The sequence below is a fragment of the Staurois parvus genome, unplaced genomic scaffold, assembly GCF_062004578.1.
Source record: "Staurois parvus isolate SC_StPar_1 unplaced genomic scaffold, SC_StPar_1.0 ptg000213l, whole genome shotgun sequence".
NCBI classification, from domain to species: Eukaryota; Metazoa; Chordata; class Amphibia; order Anura; family Ranidae; genus Staurois; species Staurois parvus.
The window spans coordinates 2,542,774-2,565,186 of record NW_028318009.1 but is presented as its reverse complement, the minus strand read 5'-3'; the positions used below and the strand labels follow the sequence as shown (position 1 = coordinate 2,565,186).

Sequence of the window (22,413 nt, the reverse complement as noted above, 5' to 3'; positions counted from 1 at the left end):
TCCAAGCACCACAAAAAAAAAAAGACAGCTAATCTCAACACATCCTGCTCTCTCTGCTTCTGCTCTCTCTATTTCTCTCACAATGTCTGAAATGGTTAATTTTTTACTGTTTTTCAGTGCATTCTGGGCGTTTTGGAAGGTCTCCTGAGGTTATCTTTAAAAAACACTTCTAAACGCAAACGCTCATAAACGCGGTATGCAAACGCGGCTAAACAGACTTTTTTAACCTACGTTTTCCAAAAAATATATATTTTTTAAATCTATTCTTCAGATTTTTTTTTAACATATAAAAAAGTCATTTTAACATATATATTTACATATATTTGTAAATGCATTCCAAAAATGTAGATTTGTATTTTGAGAGACATACAGTATATTTAAAATGTATTTTTAAAAATATTTTTCATATATTTTGTAATAAAAATTCATTTCAACATACAGTGTATATATTTATTGAAATATATTTTGAAATTTATTGAATACGGCCGTATATATATATTTATTGAAATATATTTTTAAATATATTGAATATGGCCAAAATTGTAGCATTTCAAATATATGGCAATATAATTTGGGGATAATATTTTTAAAATATATTTCAAATATATTTTTCTTCCATATGGTTAGTATCAATATTTTTTACTTCCTTTGCTACAAGTTGTTCTATGGGGTCCTTTGATGTGGAGATGTAGACTTGCAATAGTCTACTGTAGTTTAGAAGGAAACCCGATGGGCTGATGGGTCTGTAGAAAGCCAGAAAAGGGAAATAACAGCTGCAGTCAGTGATTGGAGAAAAGACATATGACATGACGAAAGTGAAAATAAACTGTCCTCTGTCTTCCTGTTCCTCCAGCAGACTTATAAGTAGAACTCCCGTCATTCTCGTTTCTCAGTCTTTCCACACCAAGCTACAGATCGGAAGTCGATACATAAAGTCCAAACCGTACCTTTAGACAACACTCCCCACCGAGGTAAGTCAACAATTATATTCGTTTGTGTCGTATGAAAGAGATTGAACGGAAACAGGTGTTGTAATAGTTTTTTCTTTTTTAATCTGAGCCGACATGCTGGTTCTGGGAAAACTCCCTAGCTCCACCTTTTGTAGACGTTTCTAGTTGAAGTGTAAATTCACCTTTTCAGAAAAAAAAATGTGCATTGCAATAAGTACGATTTTTCCCAAACAGAAAGCAGTCGGAATTTTGCTCATTCAAGAAAACATACCCAGCCTTCCCCTTCGATTTTCCTCATCAATGCAGGTGAAAACCGGCAGGAATTTGACCATTTTAGAAAATTGACTGAAGGTTTAAAAAAAAAAGTATTTTTTCAAACAAAAAATTTTTTTTCTTTACATACACTTAAACTTGAAGTGTAAGTTCACCTTTTCAGAAGGGACCCCGGAACAGATCAGAGAGATTCTGATTGGTCAAAGTGTTCATGTGCCAGCACATTATTTATTACAGGTACTTATATAGCGCCATCAATTTACGCAGCGCTTTAAATATATATTATACAATCACATCAGTCCCTAACCCTCCAGGGGTGTACAATCTAAGGTCCCTAACCCTCAAGGGGGGGGAAAAATCTAAGGTCCCTAACCCTCAAGGGGCGTACAATCTAAGGTCCCTAACCCTCCAGGGGTGTACAATCTAAGGTCCCTAACCCTCAAGGGGGGGGAAAAATCTAAGGTCCCTAACCCTCAAGGGGCGTACAATCTAAGGTCCCTAACCCTCCAGGGGTGTACAATCTAAGGTCCCTAACCCTCAAGGGGGGGAAAATCTAAGGTCCCTAACCCTCAAGGGGTGTACAATCTAAGGTCCCTAACCCTCAAGGGGTGTACAATCTAAGGTCCCTAACCCTCAAGGGGCGTAGAATCTAAGGTTCCTAACCCTCAAGGGGCGTACAATCTAAGGTTCCTAACCCTCAAGGGGTGTACAATCTAAGGTCCCTAACCCTCCAGGGGTGTACAATCTAAGGTCCCTAACCCTCAAGGGGGGGGAAAAATCTAAGGTCCCTAACCCTCAAGGGGCGTACAATCTAAGGTCCCTAACCCTCCAGGGGTGTACAATCTAAGGTCCCTAACCCTCAAGGGGGGGAAAATCTAAGGTCCCTAACCCTCAAGGGGTGTACAATCTAAGGTCCCTAACCCTCAAGGGGTGTACAATCTAAGGTCCCTAACCCTCAAGGGGCGTAGAATCTAAGGTTCCTAACCCTCAAGGGGCGTACAATCTAAGGTTCCTAACCCTCAAGGGGTGTACAATCTAAGGTCCCTAACCCTCAAGGGGCGTACAATCTAAGGTCCCTAACCCTCAAGGGGCGTACAATCTAAGGTCCCTAACCCTCAAAGGGCATAAAAATCTAAGGTCCCTAACCCTCAAGGGGCTTACAATCTAAGGTCCCTAACCCTCAAAAGGCGTTCAATCTAAGGTCCCTAACCCTCAAGGGGCGTACAATCTAAGGTCCCTAACCGTCCAGGAATGTACAATCTAAGGTCCCTAACCCTCCAGGAATGTACAATCTAAGGTCCCTAACCCTCCAGGAATGTACAATCTAAGGTCCCTAACCCTCAAGGGATGTACAATCTAAGGTCCCTAACCCTCAAGGGGTGTACAATCTAAGGTCCCTAACTCACATTCATACATACACATACTAGGGCCAATTTAGACAGGATCCAATTCACCTACCTGTCTTTGGAGTGTGGGAGGAAACCAGAGTACCAAGAGGAAACCCACGTAGGAACAGGGAGAACATGCAAACTCCAGGCAGGTGGTGCCATGGTTGAGATTTGAACCAAAGACCCTAGTACTGCCAGGAGGAAGTGCTAACCATTTAGCCACTGTGCTGCCCTTGAGCAGTATGAGTTGCTGTGATCCGTCCCTGCTTTCAGATTCCTGGACCCCTGCACCGGCTACATGAACAGTGAAAGCTAATCATCCATGGTGGTAAGTGCAGTGGGGACCGGAGGGGGTTATGTGATCAGTGTTAGTTCAGTTTTACATTTTTTCTGAAAAGGTGAACTTACACTTTGAAAGGGAACTTCACTCTGAAGGGGACGCTCCACTTTATGTTATCCTCCCACCCTCCTCTTCCACATTTGGCACATAGTACTTTATTTTGGGGAGCGGCTATCTAGTTTTAATAGGTACCCACTCCCACTTCTGCTAGGTGATCCCAGCGGAAGTTTAGCTCCCCCTTTTTTTTGCCCAAAGCTTTCTGGGACACATTACAGGTCCCAGAAGACTGCAGGACCATTCACAAAGTGCAGTGTGGCTTGCGCATGCGCAGTGGGAAACTGGCTGTGAAGTCGCAAGGAGTCACGGCTAGCTTCCCACAGTAAAGATTCCGGCAAGGAACCTGCAAATTACCAGTCCGGGTGAGGATGGCGCTAAATCCTTGGACAGGTAGTTGCCCTTCTATTAAAAGTCAGCAGCTGCAGGATTTGTAGCTGCTGACTTTAAATTTTTTTTCTAGGGTGAAGATCCTCTTTAGGGTTCAAGTTTTCTAAATTCAAAAATTTTTGTTAAAAAAAATTTAGCTTTTGAAACCTTGAGTCAATTTTCTAATAAGGTCAAAATCAATGATTGTCTGAGGTTGATTGAGGAAATCAAAGGAGAAGAATGGATAATTTTCCTTAAACAAAATAAATTCTAACCGTGAATGTGGTTTTCATTGTGAAAAAAATTGTACATATAGAAATGCATGAAATCAAAAACTGGCAAGGGAACTAAATTCAATTTTTCTGTGTCTTCATACGAAAGTTGTTGAGTCCATAATGGTAGTATTGCTCTGAAGATCGATGTTTCAGAGTTTCCTTACAAATGTTTGAGCAGCCCTGTCAGGTTTCCACTGTTACCCAGAGCTCTGTTAGAGAGATTTGCTGCGATTTGTCCTGGTGGCCACTGTCACTGGGAAAGAAAGTTGTCATGAAAACAAAAGTTGATAAGAAATCTTTAGATGGGGACACCTATTTGGGTAACAATGGTCCAAGAGGGGATTTCCCCTGACTTTAGAGAGATTTCCTCCTCAACTTCCTGTTGTGTATCCAGAACAGGATGGAAAGGAAATCTCCGCAACAGGACACAGAAGGCAAAAAAACCGATGGGGCTTACATTCATTGCATACTCTATTGCAGGGGTCTAGAAACTTTCTAACCAAAGGGTCGGTTTTCTGTCCTTCAGGCTTTAGGGGGGCCGGACTGTGGCCAGTAGAAGTAGAAAATGTCTTGGTGTCAGTGTGAGTAAACAAAGCCCCATCTATGGTATTAGAGGGAGCAATAGTGCCCCATCTATGGTATTAGGGGGAGGAATAGTGCCCCATCTATGGTATTAGGGGGAGGAATAGTGCCCCATCTATGGTATTAGGGGGAGGAATAGTGCCCCATCTATGGTATTAGGGGGAGGAATAGTGCCCCATCATTGCTATTAGGGGGAGGAATAGTGCCTCATCATTGGTATTAGGGGGAGGAATAGTGTCCCAATGTTGGTGTCAATGGGAGGAATAGTGCCCCATCATTGGTATTAGGGGGAGGAATAGTGCCCCATCTATGGTATTAGGGGGAGGAATAGTGCTCCAGTGTTGGTGTCAGTGGGAGCAATAGTGCCCCATCTATGATATTAGGGGGAGGAATAGTGCCCCAGTGTTGGTGTCAATGGGAGGAACAGTGCCCCTTCATTGGTGTCAGTAGGAAGAAAAATGGCCCACTGTTGGTGTCAGTGGGAAGAATAGTGCCTTTTATTAGAGGGACGAAGAGTGCCCCAAGGGCCGGATAAAGATAAGCAAAGTGCCCCATCTATGGTATTAGGGGGAGGAATAGTGCCCTGTGTTGGTGTCAGTGGGAGGAATAGTGTCCCATCTATGGTATTAGGGGGAGGAATAGTGCCCCAGTGTTGGTATCAGTGGGAGGAACAGTGTCCCATCATCGGTGTCAGTGGGAGGAAAAATGGCCCACTGTTGGTGTCAGTGGGGAGAATAGTGCCTTTTATTAGAGGGACAAAGAGTGCCCCAAGGGCCGGATAAATATAAGCAAAGTGCCCCATCTATGGTATTAGGGGGAGGAATAGTGCCCTGTGTTGGTGTCAGTGGGAAGAACAGTGTCCCATCATCGGTGTCAGTGGGAGGAAAAATGGCCCACTGTTGGTGTCAGTGGGGAGAATAGTGCCTTTTATCGGAGTGAAGAAGAGTGCCCCAAGGGCCGGATAAAGATAAGCAAAGTGCCCCATCTATGGTATTAGGGGGAGGAATAGTGCCCCATCTATGGTATTAGGGGGAGGAATAGTGCCCCATCTATGGTATTAGGGGGAGGAATGGTGCCCCATCTATGGTATTAGGGGGAGCAATAGTGCCCCATCTATGATATTAGAGGGAGCAATAGTGCCCCATCTATGATATTAGAGGGAGCAATAGTGCCCCATCTATGGTATTAGGGGGAGGAATAGTGCTCCATCTATGATGTTAGGGGGAGGAATAGTGCCCCATCTATGGTATTAGGGGGAGGAATAGTGTCCCATCTATGGTATTAGGGGGAGGAATAGTGCTCCATCTATGATGTTAGGGGGAGGAATAGTGCCCCATCTATGGTATTAGGGGAAGGAATAGTGCCCCATCTATGGTATTAGGGGGAGGAATAGTGCCCCATCTATGGTATTAGGGGGAGGAATAGTGCCCCAGTGTTGGTGTCAGTGGGAGGAATAGTGCCCCATCATTTGTGTCAGTAGGAGGAAAAATGGCCCACTGTTGGTGTCAGTGGGGAGAATAGTTCCTTTAATTGAAGGGAAGAAGAGTGCCCCAAGGGCCAGATAAAGATCAGCAAAGGGCCACATCTGGCCCCCGGGCCGCAGTTTGAAGACCACTGCTCTATTGAAAATGTAAAAAATACACTCTAACATTCTACACAGGGAAAGAAAAATAATAAGCCCTGTCAACTATATTAATTACATATTTGGTTCCAGTATGTATGTTAGCACACAGTTTTGAACTTTCTACTTTGCCTGGCCGATGATGTTTTAATTTTATTTTGTGGCTAAGTCGGAACTAAAGAAAGCAATGTATTGTTCAGTTTTTATTAACACTCCATAGCTAGACCTCTGGTGCTCAACCTGTAACCTGGGGGCTGCAAGTTGTTCCCTGGAAATTACTGTACGACCCCTGCAGACAGTAGTGTGTTTTGGTGCATGCTCAGGCCAGTAAAAGAAAACATTTTTATCCTAATGGTTATTTTTTTCTTTCGCACTACTCTTATTTTTTTTTTCTCTGTTGTCTATCCTTTTTCTCCTTTTATGTTTTTTTTTTCCCTCTAATCCTTTATGTTAGATCTTTATATCAAATGTGGCACAAGTATATTTTAGGACTGTAGGAGGCAAAAATGTAGAAATGTTAACTTGTAATAGCAGTGATCTCTATCAGTTTCACGTACAACATAATTTGTTTCCAGCCTATAACATGTTCCCAGTTTTTATCCACTTCTGTAACATGTTTGCAATCTCAGATCATCTCCAAAAACATGTCACTAGTCTCCAACACTCCTGTAGCAGGTTTGTAATCTCTGATCATGTCCAAAAACATGCCCCTCGTCTCCAACCACTTCAGTAGTATGTTTGCAATCTCTGACATCTACAAAAATATGCCACTAGTTTTCAACCACTCCTGTAGCATGTGTGTAATCTATGATCATCTCCAAAAACATGTCCTCAGTCTACAACCACTCCTGTAACTTGTTTGCAATCTCTGACCATCTCCAAAAACACACCTCTAATCTCCAACCACTCCTGTAGCATATGTGCAATCTATGATCATCTTCAAAACGTGTCACTGATCTTCAACCACTCCTGTAGCATATGTCCAATCTATGATCATCTCCAAAAACATGTCCTCAGTCTACAACCACTCCTGTAACAAGTTTGCAATCTTTGACCATCTCCAAAAAGTGCCCCTGGTCTCCAACCACTCCTGCAGTGTGTTAGCAATCTCTGACCATCTCCACAAACACACCTCTAATCTCCAACCACTCCTGTAGCATGTTTGCAAGCTCTAATCATCTCCACAAACATGTCCCTGGTCTCCAACCACTCCTGTAGCATGCTTTCAATCTATGATCATCTCCAAAAACATGTCCCTGGTTTCCAACCACTCCTGTAGCATGCTTTCAATTGCTGATCATCTCCAAAAACATGTCCCTGGTTCCAACCACTCCTGTAGCATGCTTTCAATCTAGTATCATCGCCGAAAACATGTCCCTGGTCTCCAACCACTCTCAGAGTATGTTTGCAATCTCTGACCATCTCCAAAAACATGTACAAGGTCTCCAACCACTCTGTATGTTTGCAAGATATAAACATCTCCAAAAAAGTGTCCCTGGTCTCCAGCCACTCCTGCAGTGTGGAAATAAACCATCTCCAAAAACACACCTCTAATCTCCAACCACTACTGTAGCATGTTTGCAAGCTCTAATCATCTCCAAAAACATGTCCCTGATCTACAACCACTCCTGTAACATGCTTTCAATCTCTGATCATCTCCAAAAACATGTTCTCAGTCTACAACAACTCCTGTAACATGTTTTCAATCTTTGACCATCTCCAAAAACATGTCACTGGTCTCCAACCACTTCTGGAGTATGTTTGCAAGCTCTAAATGTCTCCAATAAAAGTGTACCTGATCTCCAACCACTCCTGCAGTGTGTTTGCAATCTCTGACCATCTCCAAAAACACACCTCTAATCTCCAACCACTATTGCAGCAGGTTTGCAAGCTCTAATCATCTCCACAAACATGTCCCTGGTTTCCAACCATTCTTGTAGCATGCTTTCAATCTAGGATCATTGCCAAAAACATGTCCCTGGTCTCCAACCACTCCTGTAGCATGCTTTCAATCTCTGATCATCTCCAAAGACATGTTACTGGTTTCCAACCACTCTTGTAGAATGCTTAGAATGCTGTAGAATCTAGTATAATCGCCAAGAACATGTCCCTGATCTCCAACTACTCCCGCAGCATGTTTGCAATCTCTGACCATCTCCAAAAACATGTCCGAAGTCTCCAACCACTCTGTATTTTGCATGCAATCTCTGACCATCTCCAGTTGCATGTCTTCATTTGCTGACCATCTCTTGTTGCATGTCTTCATTTGCTGACCATCTCTTGTTGCATGTCTTCAGGCATAGCAGAACACTGAAGAAAAAAAATGCAATGGTAGTTAGCAACAATCTGCACTTAAAGGGCGACTTTTAATTTTTGCTTGTTACAGCTGGAAATGGTGAACACGTCCCACTTTCAACTATAGTTAACTGAAAGCAGGTATAGAAGAGCAATATGGTTAGCAATAAAATCTCTACACTTCTTACAAAAGATGAACTCCAGGCAGAGAGCCAACTACTCAGTTAAAATTCAGATATGAATGCTAGTGTATCTGCCAAAGGATTTGTGGTTTTATCCATCAGGTCTTGAGATTAACATATTCCTGCTGGCACAGCCAGGGCGTGACCTGACTTTTTTCTGCTGCAGATACCAATACAACTAGGTCACCTCCATGTCCCAAACTTGTGATTGGACAATGAAGGAGCAGCAGCAGAATGATTAGGTTATCTCTCTGCTCTCTCCTCCAATTAGCATGTTTCTTGTGAGCCCATAAAAAAACAGAAGGTCCTAAGTTGCCTATTAGTTCTGCCCCCTCCCAGTCTAAACTTCATTGTATAAGAGATTAGAAAGGCTGATATAAGACAAATTTGATATATTACACAAGTATTGTTTAAAAAATAGAAACAACTATATTTCATTAATGCACACCTGCACTAATTGTGGATTTCTTACATCTGTCTCAGCTTTCGCTCATAAGCTTGTATAGGTATCATGTCACATTTTAGCATTTCCACATCAAAAAAACTCAACTGCAAAAGGATTCTGAATACCATTTTTAAATGAGCTGAAAAATATGCAGCAACCTGAAACTACGGTAACTTCTTAAACAATTCTAGCTGTACTTTCCGTCACATAAGCATCCTGTACAGTGAGATTTACCATAAAAGTCCAAAGGTTGCAAAGGTTGTCATATTTATTGACGTAGGAAAGAAAAATATATAATCTTTCAAATGTAGCGTGAGAAGGATAATATATGCTGAATTAGAAACTACTTCTGAATGGTTTATTATTTAGATAAGAAAACCTAGACATTAAAAATCTTAGATTGTAAGCTCCCAGGATCAGGCCCTTCTAACCCTCTTGTATTGAACTGTATTGTTGCTGTATTGTCTCCCGTTATATTGTAAAGTGCTGAGCAAACTGTTGGCGCTATATAAATCCTGTATAATAATAATAAAAAATGTATGGCACGACCTGGTGCGGGACTCCATATATAACTATTGTGCTCCAGTGTCTCACCCTCATCTGTTTTATAATTCAAGCCTATAAAGAGGCTATACATACCTTAAAGCAGGGGTGTCAAACTGGCAGCCCTCCAGCTGTTGCAAAACTACAAGTCCCATCATGCCTCTGTCTTTGGGAGTCATGCTTGTAACTGTCAATCTTGCAATGCCTCATAGGACTTGTAGTTTGGCAATAGCTAGAGGGCCGCCAGTTTGACACCCGTGCCTTAAAGCAAGAACTACCAGCTTTGGCTGTATAGTAATCCCTTCCAGGGGCATACCTATGATTCATTGGGGCCCCTTCTAACTCTTTCTATAGTAAATGCTTCTTCTTGCACAAGGGATCTGTGATTAGCCAACTAGCCATGTTCCTAAAGCCCTTCTATACTTCAAAATTCACTGTTTAGTTTTGCTTAACAACTTCCTTAATGGGGCCCCCCTCCTACCCCAGGCCCCATAGCAGCCACATGGGCTGTTATGGCTATTGTTACACCACAGGTCCCTTCTCTATAGAAGCAGACACAGAATTCCTATGTCACCAGGATTCAATGTGATATCTATGTCAAGCATTCTGACTGTGGATGCATCTGCTATTATGATGATGATTATTTTATTAAAGTGTTACTAAACCCACAACAGTACAATCAGTCGGTAGATGCAGTAAAGCATGCTTGTTATACTCACTGTGGAACCTAAGGGGTTAATCCTCCACATTGTGTAAAAAGGCTGTTTGATTCTGTCTTCTCTTATCCTCCCCTTTTTCAAGCGACCACCTCTTATCTCCAGATTGAACCATAGGCATGCATATGCTCAGTTTAGTGTGTATTGCTAGAAAGTTTTTTTTTGTTTTTTTTGGCAGAGTGCATGTAATCAGCACAAGGCCAATCAGCACTATCCAGACAGAGGTCAGGGGATTTGCTTCCTGCTAGAGCAGAAAGAAAGCTCCTCCTACAAGTTTTAGCTAGTGCTTGGTTGGACACTGATAGAAGTCACAAGACTGCTATATACTGCTGATGAAAAAAGGTATTTAGCAGTTTGTATTTACTAAAATAATTGCATTTCCAGGTTCTGTGTACTATGGGAGACCAGATATAGCAAATGCAGGGTCCGGGGAGACCAGATATAGTGAATGCAGGGTCCTGGGAAACCAGACATAGTGAATGCAGGGTCCGGGGAGACCAGATATAGTGAATGCAGGGTCTGGGGAGATCAGATATAGTGAATACAGTGGCTGGGGAGACCTGATATAGTAAATGTAGGGTCCTGGGAGACCAGATATAGTGAATGCAGGGTCCCAAGAGACCAGATATAGTGAATACACGGTCTGGAGAGAACAGATATAGTAAATAAAGGGTCCCGAGAGACCAGATATAGTGAATTCAGGGTCATGGGAGACCAGATATAGGGAATGCAGGGTGTGGGCAGACCAGATTTAGTGAATTCAGGGTCCAGGGAGACCAGATATAGGGAATGCAGGGACCAGGGAGACCAGATATAGTGAATGCAGGGTACGGGGAGACAGGATATAGTGAATGCAGAGTTCGGGGTCTAGTAACACTTTGATATTATCATCTTCACCTTGTATAAATACAAAAATAGTCCTTTAAGAAAACTTAGTAGATCAGTGTTCACTTGAAAGAAGACCTGAACTCTGGAAGCTGCGCTGAAAAAAGGGGGACAAAGGATTAGGCACCCGTATTGCATGTGGTCTTCCAGCAGCTTATGTGTTCCCTCAATACTAACCATTGCTATCTACTTGTGGAGGTGGCCATCTTGGTAGAGGCTGGGCTTTGCTTCCTCATGTCAGAGCTACCCCTTCCCTTCAGTGACTGCTGATCTGAAGACTGGTGGGGGAGTAATTAAGGAAGCAGCAGGGGAGGTGAAAGAAGCACAGATCCACAATATGGTTGAAGTAGAAGCAGGGATATCCTTCGGCTGCAGGTCTTCATGTACAGTTTTTTCTCCAGAAGGGAGAGCAGGGAACAGCACAGACGTGACATTACCAAATCTTACTCCAAATCTGGTGAGACTAGCAGTCAGAGACCTTCTGCAGATATATAGCTATAAGTCTACAGAACAGGGGTAGCCTAGGCACAGAAGGTGCACAGCTATTTTTCAGAATACATTCAAGATATAAATAGATCAATTCTGCCTTGGCATAAATACCATTTTTAGATGTTTCCGATAAAAGAAAAACAATTGAGTACTGACATTGATATTTTCTATTATTTGCTCTAACATCCAAATTTTCAGGACAAGCTTTTGGGGTGTAGCCCCTTCTTCAAGGTCCAAGCAGTACTAATGCACAAAATTTTAGAACAATGTTTTTAAGGCTGGCCATACAGTACACAATTTTCATCTACAATATTCCTTTATATTTTCCAAAACCATATACACTCCCTGGCCTCTTTATTAGGTACACCTGTTCTACTACTTGGTAACACAACTTGCTAATCAGCCAATCACATGGCAGTAACTCAATGCATTTAGGCATGTAGACATCGTAAAGACAGCTTGCTGAAGTTCAAACCGAGCATCAGAATGGGGAAGAAAGAGGATTTAAGTGGCTTTGAATGTGGCACGGTTGTTGGGGCCAGACGGGCTGGTCTGAATATTTCAAAAACTGCTGATCTACTTGGATTTTCAGGCACAACCATCTCTAGGGTTTACAGAGAATGGTCCAAAAAAGAGAAAATATGCAGTTGTGTGGAGGAAAATGCCTTGTTGATGTCAGAGGAGAACGGGCAGACTGGTTGCTGCGACATTCAGATGGTAGGGTCAGAATTTGGAGTAAACAACATCAAAATATGGATCCCTCTTGCCTTGTATGAACGGTACAGGCTGCTGCTGGTGGTGGTGCAATGGTGTGGGGGATATTTTCTTGGCACTAGCAAGGTGTACCTAATAAAGTGTGGCCGGTGAGTGTAATATGAGGTCAAACCTAAACACTTTCAATTTATATACAAACAGGCAGGCCTTTGCACTACAGAGTTGAAGTTAATTCTAAAGGAAATTGAATAAGAAAATTGTATAATGTATGGCCAGCGTAAGGCAATTTCTGAAGGAAAAACACACACACAAACAAACATACACAGAAATGGTAATTAAAGTTGGATAAGTGAGATAAGGAAGAGATAGGACTAGAAACTGGGGATGTGTTGGGTCACAGAGGTGAGAGTGGCCATAAAACTGTTGTATAATGATTAAATACAATCTTTCCCAGAATTTTATGACCACTCTCACCTCTGTGACTCCCCCCCCCCCTCCCCCTTTCCCAGTCTATAGCTATATCCCTTCCTTATCTCACTAACTATCCAAGTTTAATATAATAAATAAAATCTTGTGCGTTTCTATGAATCAAAACCAGATTTACTTGTAGTGATCGTGAGAATTACTGTAGCATAAACTGCTATGTAGCCGCTATTGCACACAACCCTTATCTCATATCAGGCAAAATCAATATATACAGTGAAAACAGTGCAGCGCTGCAAACCAAACCCAACCTAAAACCAAATGTGTTAAAGAAAATTAAATATAATTAAAATAAAAGTCCAAATATTTTCTTCTTTATGTTCTGGGATCTCTAAACTTTTCAAACAAAGGGCCAGATTGCTGTCCTTCAGACTTTTGGGGGGCCGTATTGTGACCAGTGGGTGTAGAAAATGTCACAGGCCCAGCATCCATGAGAAACATGGCCTCAGGGTTGGTGGTCAGTAGGAGATCAAATGGTACTCTATCATTGGATCATTGGTACCAGTGGGAGGAATAGTGCCCCATCATTGGTATCAGAGGGAGGAATAGTGCCCCATCATTGGTATCAGTGGGAGGAATAGTGCCCCATCATTGGTATCAGTGGTAGGAATAGTGTCCCATCATTGGTATTAGTGGGAGGAATAGTGTCCCATCATTGGTATCAGTAGGAGGAATAGTGCTCCATCATTGGTATCAATGGGAGGAATAGTGCCCCATCATTGGTATCAGTGGGAGGAATAGTGCCCCATCATTGGTATCAGTAGGAGGAATAGTGTCCCATCATTGGTATCAATGGGAGGAATAGTGCCCCATCATTGGTATCAGTGGGAGGAATAGTGCCCCATCATTGGTATCAGTAGGAGGAATAGTGTCCCATCATTGGTGTCATTGGGAGGAATAGTGTCCCATCATTGGTATCAGTGGGAGGAATAGTGCCCCATCATTGGTATCAGTGGGAGGAATAGTGCCCCATCATTGATATCAGTGGGAGGAATAGTGCCCATCATTGGTACTAGTGGGAGGAATAGTGCCCCATCATTATTGTCAGTGGCAAGAATTATGCTCCAATTTGGTGTCAGTTTGAGGAATAGTTCCTCATATCATTAGTGACTTAAGGGCCAGACAAAGGCTAGCAAAGGGCCGCATCTGGCCCTTGGGCTGCAGTTTGGAGACCACTGTTTATGTTGCTCCCTTCCTCCTGTGATCACCAAGTGCTTCAAACACAAGAGTGCATAATTCCACCACCAGATGTCTGCTCACCTCCAGTGTGACCTCACATAGTATTATGTTTGGTCTAATGGCACCAGGGGCGGACTGACAACTCATGGCGCCCCCGGGCAATAGGAGATCATGGGGCCCCTGTCTCCTTGCCCACACTCAAAAAAGCCTATGAAAAAGGTACCAGGGGCATCTCATGGGGCCCCCTACTGACCCCGGGCCCTCGGGCACTGCCCGAGTTTCCAAATGGTCAGTCCGCCCCTGAACGGCACTTTTGGTCCTACAATGGACACTGAAGATCAACTTGATGGATTTCAACTGTTAACACCTCGTTCAGAATGCTACTTTCACCACCAATTCACCTGTTGCATAAGGACTTGTAGGAGCTTCAGGCTACCATCAGATGGCCACATGGGTGCAGGCGGTTTGCTGAACGCCCCGTGCGCCCCTTGCACCTAGTAAGTGTGGGTGTATGGGGTGTGTGGGTGTACATACTGGGTGCACGGGGCATAATGGGAGTTCAGCAAACCGCCTGCACCCACGTGGCCATCTGATGGTAGCCTGAAGGTCCTACAAGTCCTTATGCATCAGTTACAGGTGAATTGGTGGTGAGAGTTGCATTCTGAACGAGGTGTTAACAGCTGAAATCCATCAAGTTGATCTTCAGTGTCCATTGTGGGACCAAAAGTGTCATTAGACCAAACATAATACTATGTGAGGTCACAGTGCTGGAGGTGAACAGACATCTGGTGGTGGAATTATGCGCTCTTGTGTTTTAAGCGCTTGGTGATCAATGTATGCTCATCTCCAGCACTGTGACATCACATAGTATTGTGTTTGGTCTAAGGACACTTTTGGTCCCACAATGGACACTGAAGATCAACTTGATGGATTTCAGCTGTTAACTCCTCGTTCAGAATGCAACTCTCACCACCAATTCACCTGTAACTGCTGCATAAGGACTTGTAGGACCTTCAGGCTACCATCAGATGGCCACGTGGGTGCAGGCAGTTTGCTGAACTCCCTGTATGAGCATACATTGATCACCAAGGGCTTCAAACACAAGAGTGCATAATTCCACTACCAGATGTCTGTTCACCTCCAGCACTGTGACCTCACATAGTATTATGTTTGGTCTAATGACACTTTTGTCATTAGACCAAACTCTCACCATCAATTCACCTGTAACTGCTGCATTCACCATCAGATGGCCACATGGGTGCAGGCAGTTTGCAGAATGCCCTGTATGCCCCGTACACCCAGTATGTACACCCACACACCTCATATACCCACACTTACTTCAGCAAACCGCCTGCACACACGTGGCCATCTGATGGTAGCCTGAAGGTCCTACAAGTCCTTATGCAGCAGTTACAGGTGAATTGGTGGAGAGAGCTGCATTCTGAATGAGGTGTTAACAGCTGAAATCCATCAAGTTGATCTTCAGTGTCCATTGTGGGACCAAAAGTGTCGTTGGACCAAACATAATACAATGTGAGGTCACACTGCTGGAGGTGAGTGGACATCTGGTGGTAGAATTATGCACTCTTGTGTTTGAAGCACTTGGTGATCACAGGAGGAAGGTAGCACCATAAAGAAGAAAATCTTTATATTTCATTTTCTTTAACACATTTGGATTTAGGTTGAGTTTGGTTTGTAGCGCTGCACTGTTTTCACTGTATATATCCAAGTTTATTATAGTGAAGTGACTGGCTTTAGGTGATACACAGAGATGAAATAAAACCTCCTACATAAGTTGTACTTGTGTATCTGCAGTCTTCTCTACATCTGTACGAAGTGGTGAATTTATAAAGCTTGTGTGAGAGTTCAGAAAAAAGGGGGTGGAGAGCTGAAATTACACTCTGCAGAGCTCAGTGAGGAGAGCTCTGAGAGCTGATTGGAGGGAAAAGATACACCCCATCCACACAGCTCACAGGAACAGATCTGAGGCTGTCAATCTGCTGGAGGTCCCTTCACTGTTAGCTCCATGTATCAGGGGTGCGGGGAGCTGAGTATCACTTTGGGAAAAGATAAAACTAAAGACTATTGCGTGATGATACCATCATTCATGATAATATATGAGGGCCCCATGGTATGCAGTATGACCTTGGTTTGGGGTGACAACAATATCATTATGCTGTGACAAACAGCGCCAATGGTTGCCTTGTACTACCTGGCTGTATATTTTATGAGGAAGTTGAGAAATATCTCTGTGTTATCATCTGAATTGTAGAGTTAAACTCAGGACTTTCTTGTGAAATCATTTCAGCTTTGGGAAGCAAATGTCTAATTAATCGGCAGAAAGGAAAATTAGTGTAATCGCAGCCAAAGCTCTATTTTTTTGCTTTCGAAAGAACAGGAGAAGACTAGATCCTGTGTTGCGTTTGATTACGGTACGAGATCCTGTGGTGGCTATTTTTCTTCACTTCCTGGCACGGGGACAACATACATTGCATATCTCAAAGAAAGATCCAAACTGACTTGAGTGTAGTCATAAAGCTTGCAAGAATTTAACACAAAAGGTTATTACTGAGAGTAGACTGGGCTGTGTGCAGGTGAAGGGATGCCCATAAAAGATCATATTTGGCAACATTCTAAGTGTATATTGTTTTTGAAAATATTTAAAAATGTATTTATTGTTTAGAATTCAGTAGCTGGATAAATATGAAATATACGGTAGTTTACTATTTCCAATGTGTAGGCAGCTACTTTTGCCACTAGATGGCTCTGTACCAGTGTCTGGTACAGCAGGTGTTAGGTCCCTTTTAGGTAGAGCCCTCCAACAGTGATGTCATGGGTGAATCAGCGCTCACTTATCAGCCAGGTGGGGAGGGGCATTAGCAAGACCTCCAGGGGCGTATTTACCTCAAGGCAAACAAGGCATTTGCCTAGGGCGGCGTTTTTCAGGGGGGGCAGCGCTGCCCCCTGGAAGAAAGGAAGGAAGAAAGGATACACACGGCATAGGAACCAGGTAGGATGTCCGGAGCTGTGAAGGAGCTGTGAAGGTGAGTGTTTTCCCTCTCTCGCCGATGGGGGGGTTGTGGTAGTGGGTGTATGGGGGGCAGTAGTAGTTGTTGGTGCTGGCTCTGTCAGCAGAGGCAGAGGAGATATGGTGTTAGTCGGTGTCAGGCTCTCTCCATGTGCTGGGGGAGGGGTGGGTTGGTGGCCAGTGTATGGGGGGGCAGTAGTAGTTGGTCAGTGCTGGCTCTGTCCGCAGGGGGAGAGGGGATATGGTGTTAGTCGGTGTCAGGCTCTCTCTACGTTCGGGGGGGGGGGGGTTGGTGGCCAGTGTATGGGGGGCAGTAGTAGTTGTTGGTGCTGGCTCTCTCCGCAGGGGGAGAGGGGATATGGTGTTAGTCGGTGTCAGGCTCTCTCTACGTTCTGGGGGGGGTGTTGGTGGCCAGTGTATGGGGGGCAGTAGTAGTTGTTGGTGCTGGCTCTCTCCGCAGGGGGAGAGGGGATATGGTGTTGGTCGGTGTCAGGCTCTCTCTATGTTCGGGGGGAGGGGGGGGTTGGTGGCCAGTGTATGGGGGGGCAGTAGTAGTTGGTCGGTGCTAGCTCTCTCTGCAGGGGGAGAGGGGATATGGTGTTGGTTGGTATCAGGCTCTCTCCACGTGCAGGGGGCGGGGGGGAGTTGGTGGCCAGTGTATGGGGGGCAGTAGTAGTTGGTCGGTGCTGGCTCCCTCTGCAGGGGGGGAGGGGATATGGTGTTGGTCGGTATCAGGCTCTCTCTACGTTCGGGGGAGGGGGGAGGTTGGTGGCCAGTGTAAGGGGGGGCAGTAGTAGTTGGTCGGTGCTGGCTCTCTCCGCAGGGGGAGAGGGGATATTTTGTTGGTCGGTATCAGGCTCTCACCACGTGCGGGGGGGAAGTTGGTGGCCAGTGTATGGGGGGGGGGGCAGTAGTAGTAGGTCAGTGCTGGCTCTCTCTGCAGCGGGAGAGGGGATATGGTGTTGGTCGGTGTCAGGCTCTCTCCACGTGCGGGGGAGCGGGTTGAACGATTTTTGTCTTGCTTAGGGCAGCACAAAACCTGAAAACACCACTTCCTAAATCAGTAAGAATGTGGCCTGCAAATGTAGGCTCTGGACAGGGAAGAAGGCTGGGTGTAGTGGACCTGTACATAGGGGGATCCAGATGTAGTCATTCTGCCCCTTTATGGAGGTGGGGGCTAGGGAAGAATGTAAAAGTCTTTTTAGGCCAGGCAGGAGATCACTGCGTGAGGTTGCTTCCTTGGAGGGTTCCCAGGACAGATGTACCTAGCAAGGGGGTGACTACAGACAGTACAATTCTGTAAGCACTAATGACTCTGGGCAGAGGAGAAACTAAACGGTAGATGCCTGCTAAAGTGCTGCACATGCTTTCACTTGTGACTACTGCGGACCGTCCACTAAATGTGATTGACTGTGTAATGTCAAGTGACTCCAGGATGTATGTCCTTGTGATGTAACTGTAACGCAACTTCCTGAACAACGCCAGTAGAGTGCAGCAAACCTATTTCTTGTGTGGACATTCCTTCCTTGGGGATTTAAAGGTCTATTTCTGGGAATTTCATGTGGATGCCTATGTCAAGGAGCAGGGCACAAGGGCACAGGATGGTTCATCCACAGCAGGAGGGATAATGTTCTAGCAGGGCTGAAGCCGGGGTAGGGAATTGTGCTTTGGTGCTAAAACCAGCCAACCATGAAGCCCCTCTTACAAGACCCTCATCTTTCCTCCCTTGTCCTTCCTGACTGCCTTGTACAGCTTTGTATGGATGTTCAATAGTGAGGGAAAAGCTCAAAGTCAGAAGCAGGGGCGGACTGACCATACGAGCACTCGGGCACTGCCCGAGGCCCCGGGGTCAGTAGGGGGCCCCATGAAATGCCCCTGGTACCTTTTTTATAGGCTTTTTTTGAGTGTGGGCGAGGACACAGGGGCCCCATGATCCCCTATTGCCCGGGGGCCCCATGAGTTGTCAGTCCGCCCCTGGTCAGAAGCTATTGCTGCTGCACTCTTGCTTTAGAAATCTTAAGAATGCTCTGCAAAAGAAGTGTCATAGGTATGTCACTGAGCTGCACATAAATATTAGATATAAATGTAAAAAATAATATTCAACATTAGTTAAAAACTAGTAAATTTTCAAAAATACTGTCCTTGTCAGACTGGGATATTCAAGGTCTAGTAAATAAAGCATTACTGCAGGTGTTCCATGTATCCATATGCAGGCAGCCCCAGGGGCGGACTGACCATTTGAAAACTCAGGCACTGCCCGAGGGCCCGGGGTCAGTAGGGGGCCCCATGAGATGCCCCTGGTACTTTTTTCATTGGCTTTTTTGAGTCTGGGCAAGGACACAGGGGCCCCATGATCCCCTATTGCCCGGGGGCCCCATGAGTTGTCAGTCTGCCCCTGGGCAGCCCCATTCTTGCCACCGCTCCCAATTTGACATTCTGGGGCATGTACCTGTGCGTACTCACACCCACATGAATGACAAATTGGGAACAGCGGCTGTGTCCATGCGGCTGCTGCATCCCAAATGACATGAATGGGACTGCTTGCTGGGAGATGCACGGAACACATGTGCCACCCGTGTGGCCATACACAGCCCTTTCATGGATGTACCTTTACGTATGTTTTTGTGAATGAGGAGATTTTAAGTCCAGGTTCACTTTAAATATAATATTTGTTTTTACTCACATCAGTGATTTTTTTCACACCTTCTGTCACTACAGATGTACTTCTGCTTTTGTTTATGTATTTCAGGAAATGTGGGGGCAGCATATGCCTTCCTATGTTTAATATCAACTGGAGAAAAAGAAACTTACTTTAAGCCCTGGTTCACACTGATGCGGTGCGGAATTCGCAGCGTTTTCTATGGGAATTCCGCACCGCATCAGAATCGCACCCCGTTCATGCGAACCGCTGCGGGTGTGTATGTTAAGTTAACAACACCCCGAAATCGGTCCGCAAAACGCAGTGCGATGTGCAGAATCGGATCGCATAGGTGTGAATACCCATGCGATCCGATTCTAGTGCAGACCCAAAAAAGGGTCCTGCATGTTTTTGTGCGTGTGCGGTGTGATTAGAGCCATACAAAATGTACAGCTCCAATCGCACCGCACACAAATCACATGTGATTTGTACAGGAATGCGGTGCGGTTCCAGTGCGAATCATGTGATGTACCGCACCACATACAGTATATGTGAACCCAGGCTAAAGCATCCTTTCTCAGCTCTTTTACCCCACTGGATCCTTTAAATAAATTTCAGGTCCCAGGGAACCTCTTCTAAAATTAATTAATGGGGGGGGGGGGGTTAGTGGGAAGAATGCTCCTTACATTGGTGGTCAATGGGAAGATGACCCCTTACTCTGGTGGTCAGTATGAAGAATGCCCCTTACACTGGTGGTCAGTGGGAAGAATACCCCTTACATTGGTGGTCAATGGGAAAATTACCCCTTACTCTGGTGGTCAGTATGAAGAATGCCCCTTACACTGGTGGTCAGTGGGAAGCATGCCCCTTACACTGGTGGTCAGCATGGAGAATGCCCCTTACACTGGTGGACAGCATGAATAATGCCCCTTACACTGGTGGACAGCATGAATAATGCCCCTTACATTGGTGGTCAGCATGGAGAATGCCCCTTACACTGGTGGACAGCATGAATAATGCCCCTTACTCTGGTGGTCAGCATGAATAATGCCCCTTACACTGGTGGACAGCATGAATAATGCCCCTTACTCTGGTGGTCAGCATGAATAATGCCCCTTACACTGGTGGTCAGCATGAATAATGCCCCTTACACTGGTGGTCAGCATGAATAATGCCCCTTACACTGGTGGTCAGCATGAATAATGCCCCTTACATTGGTTGTCAATGGGAAGAATACCCCTTACATTGGTGATCAGTGGGAAGAATACTCCTTACATTGGTAGTCAGTGGAAATAATGCTCCTTACATTGGTCAGTGAGAAAAATGTTCCATACATTGGTGGTCAGTATGAAGAATACCCCTTACATTGGTGGTCAGTATGAAGAATGCCCCTTGCATTGGTGGTCAGTATGAAGAATCCCCCTTACATTGGTGGTCAGTGGGAAAAAATGCCTGTTACATTGGTGGTCAGTATGAAGAATGCCCCTTATATTGGTGGTCAGTATGAAGAATTCCCCTTACATTGGTGGTCAGTGGGAAAAAATGTCCCTTACATTAGATGTCAGATGTCAGTTAAAGAAGACTGTTGTCATATTGCTGGCTCTGCAAAAAGGTACTGGACCCAAAACTTTGCAGGCACCCTCAAAAAAGGAGGTCAACCAGCTTCACCTCAATGAACTCCTAGCAACCTATGGAGGAGATTGAGAGTGACTCGGATAAGGAATGGTTCAGGGCTGAGATACCCAGGTTGAGAATGGCTACTTTAAAGTGTATGTAAACCTTAAAACTATTTTTCAGCATGCCTGGCACCATACTTCGCTGTATACGGTTTTTAAGCATATTTTTGGTGAATCTGTTACAAAGTTCCTTATCTGCATATCCTTCATGTAATTGTACTTCCTGTTCCAGACTGACAACACTAAACCTCTGCCTTGTGATTAGTAGCAGTGTTCTGCAGTACGATTAAACCAGACTGTAAATAATTAATCATGAACATCACATTAAGTTGAACTTCACTCTCTCAATCAACATTAACTATTTTTAATCCTTATGCTGGTAGTTTTAATAAATAGATAGGAAGGTATAATATATTCACTTGTTTTAAACTTTTTTTTTGTAATATTACTTCAGTTACTTCCTGGTTTCTGGCCTAGGCAAATGATGTCATAAATCACAGTGGCTATTTGTTTAGCACTTCTACCTGGCAGTACTAGGGTCGTTGGTTCAAATCCCAACCACAGCACCTCCTGCCTGGAGTTTGAATGTTCTCCCTGTGCCTGTGTGGGTTTCCTCTGGGTACTCTCTTTTCCTCCCACACTCCAAAGACATGCTGGTAGGTTAATTGGATTCTGTCTAAATTGTCCCTAATATGTGTATGTATGAATGTAAGTTAGGGACCTTAGATTGTACGCCCCTTGAGGGTTAGGGACCTTAGATTGTACACCCCTTGAGGGTTAGGGACCTTAGATTGTACACCCCTTGAGGGTTAGGGACCTTAGATTGTACGCCTCTTGAGGGTTAGGGACCTTAGATTGTACACCCCTTGAGGGTTAGGGACCTTAGATTGTACGCCCCTTGAGGGTTAGGGACCTTAGATTGTACGCCCCTTGAGGGTTAGGGACTTTAGATTGTACACCCCTTGAGGGTTAGGGACCTTAGATTGTACGCCCCTTGAGGGTTAGGGACTTTAGATTGTACACCCCTTGAGGGTTAGGGACCTTAGATTGTACACTCCTTGAGGGTTAGGGACCTCAGATTGTATGCCCCTTGAGGGTTAGGGACCTTAGATTGTACGCCCCTTGAGGGTTAGGGACTTTAGATTGTACACCCCTTGAGGGTTAGGGACCTTAGATTGTACACCCCTTGTGGGTTAGGGACCTTAGATCGTACGCCCCTTGTGGGTTAGGGACTTTAGATTGTACGCCCCTTGAGGGTTAGGGACTGATGTGAATGTACAATATATAT

The 22,413-nt window shown here is 44.6% G+C and overlaps 1 protein-coding gene across 1 annotated transcript in view; it reads left to right on the top strand.

Annotated features, from left to right (window-relative positions):
* Window positions 1-815: 815 nt before the first annotated feature.
* Window positions 816-22,413, top strand: part of CTSS (cathepsin S) — a 45,498-nt gene continuing 23,900 nt past the window's right edge. Inside the window, exon 1 of the mRNA XM_089678958.1 lies at window positions 816-971. The gene's annotated coding sequence lies outside the window, so the exon portion shown is untranslated. The remainder of the gene's footprint in view (window positions 972-22,413) is intronic.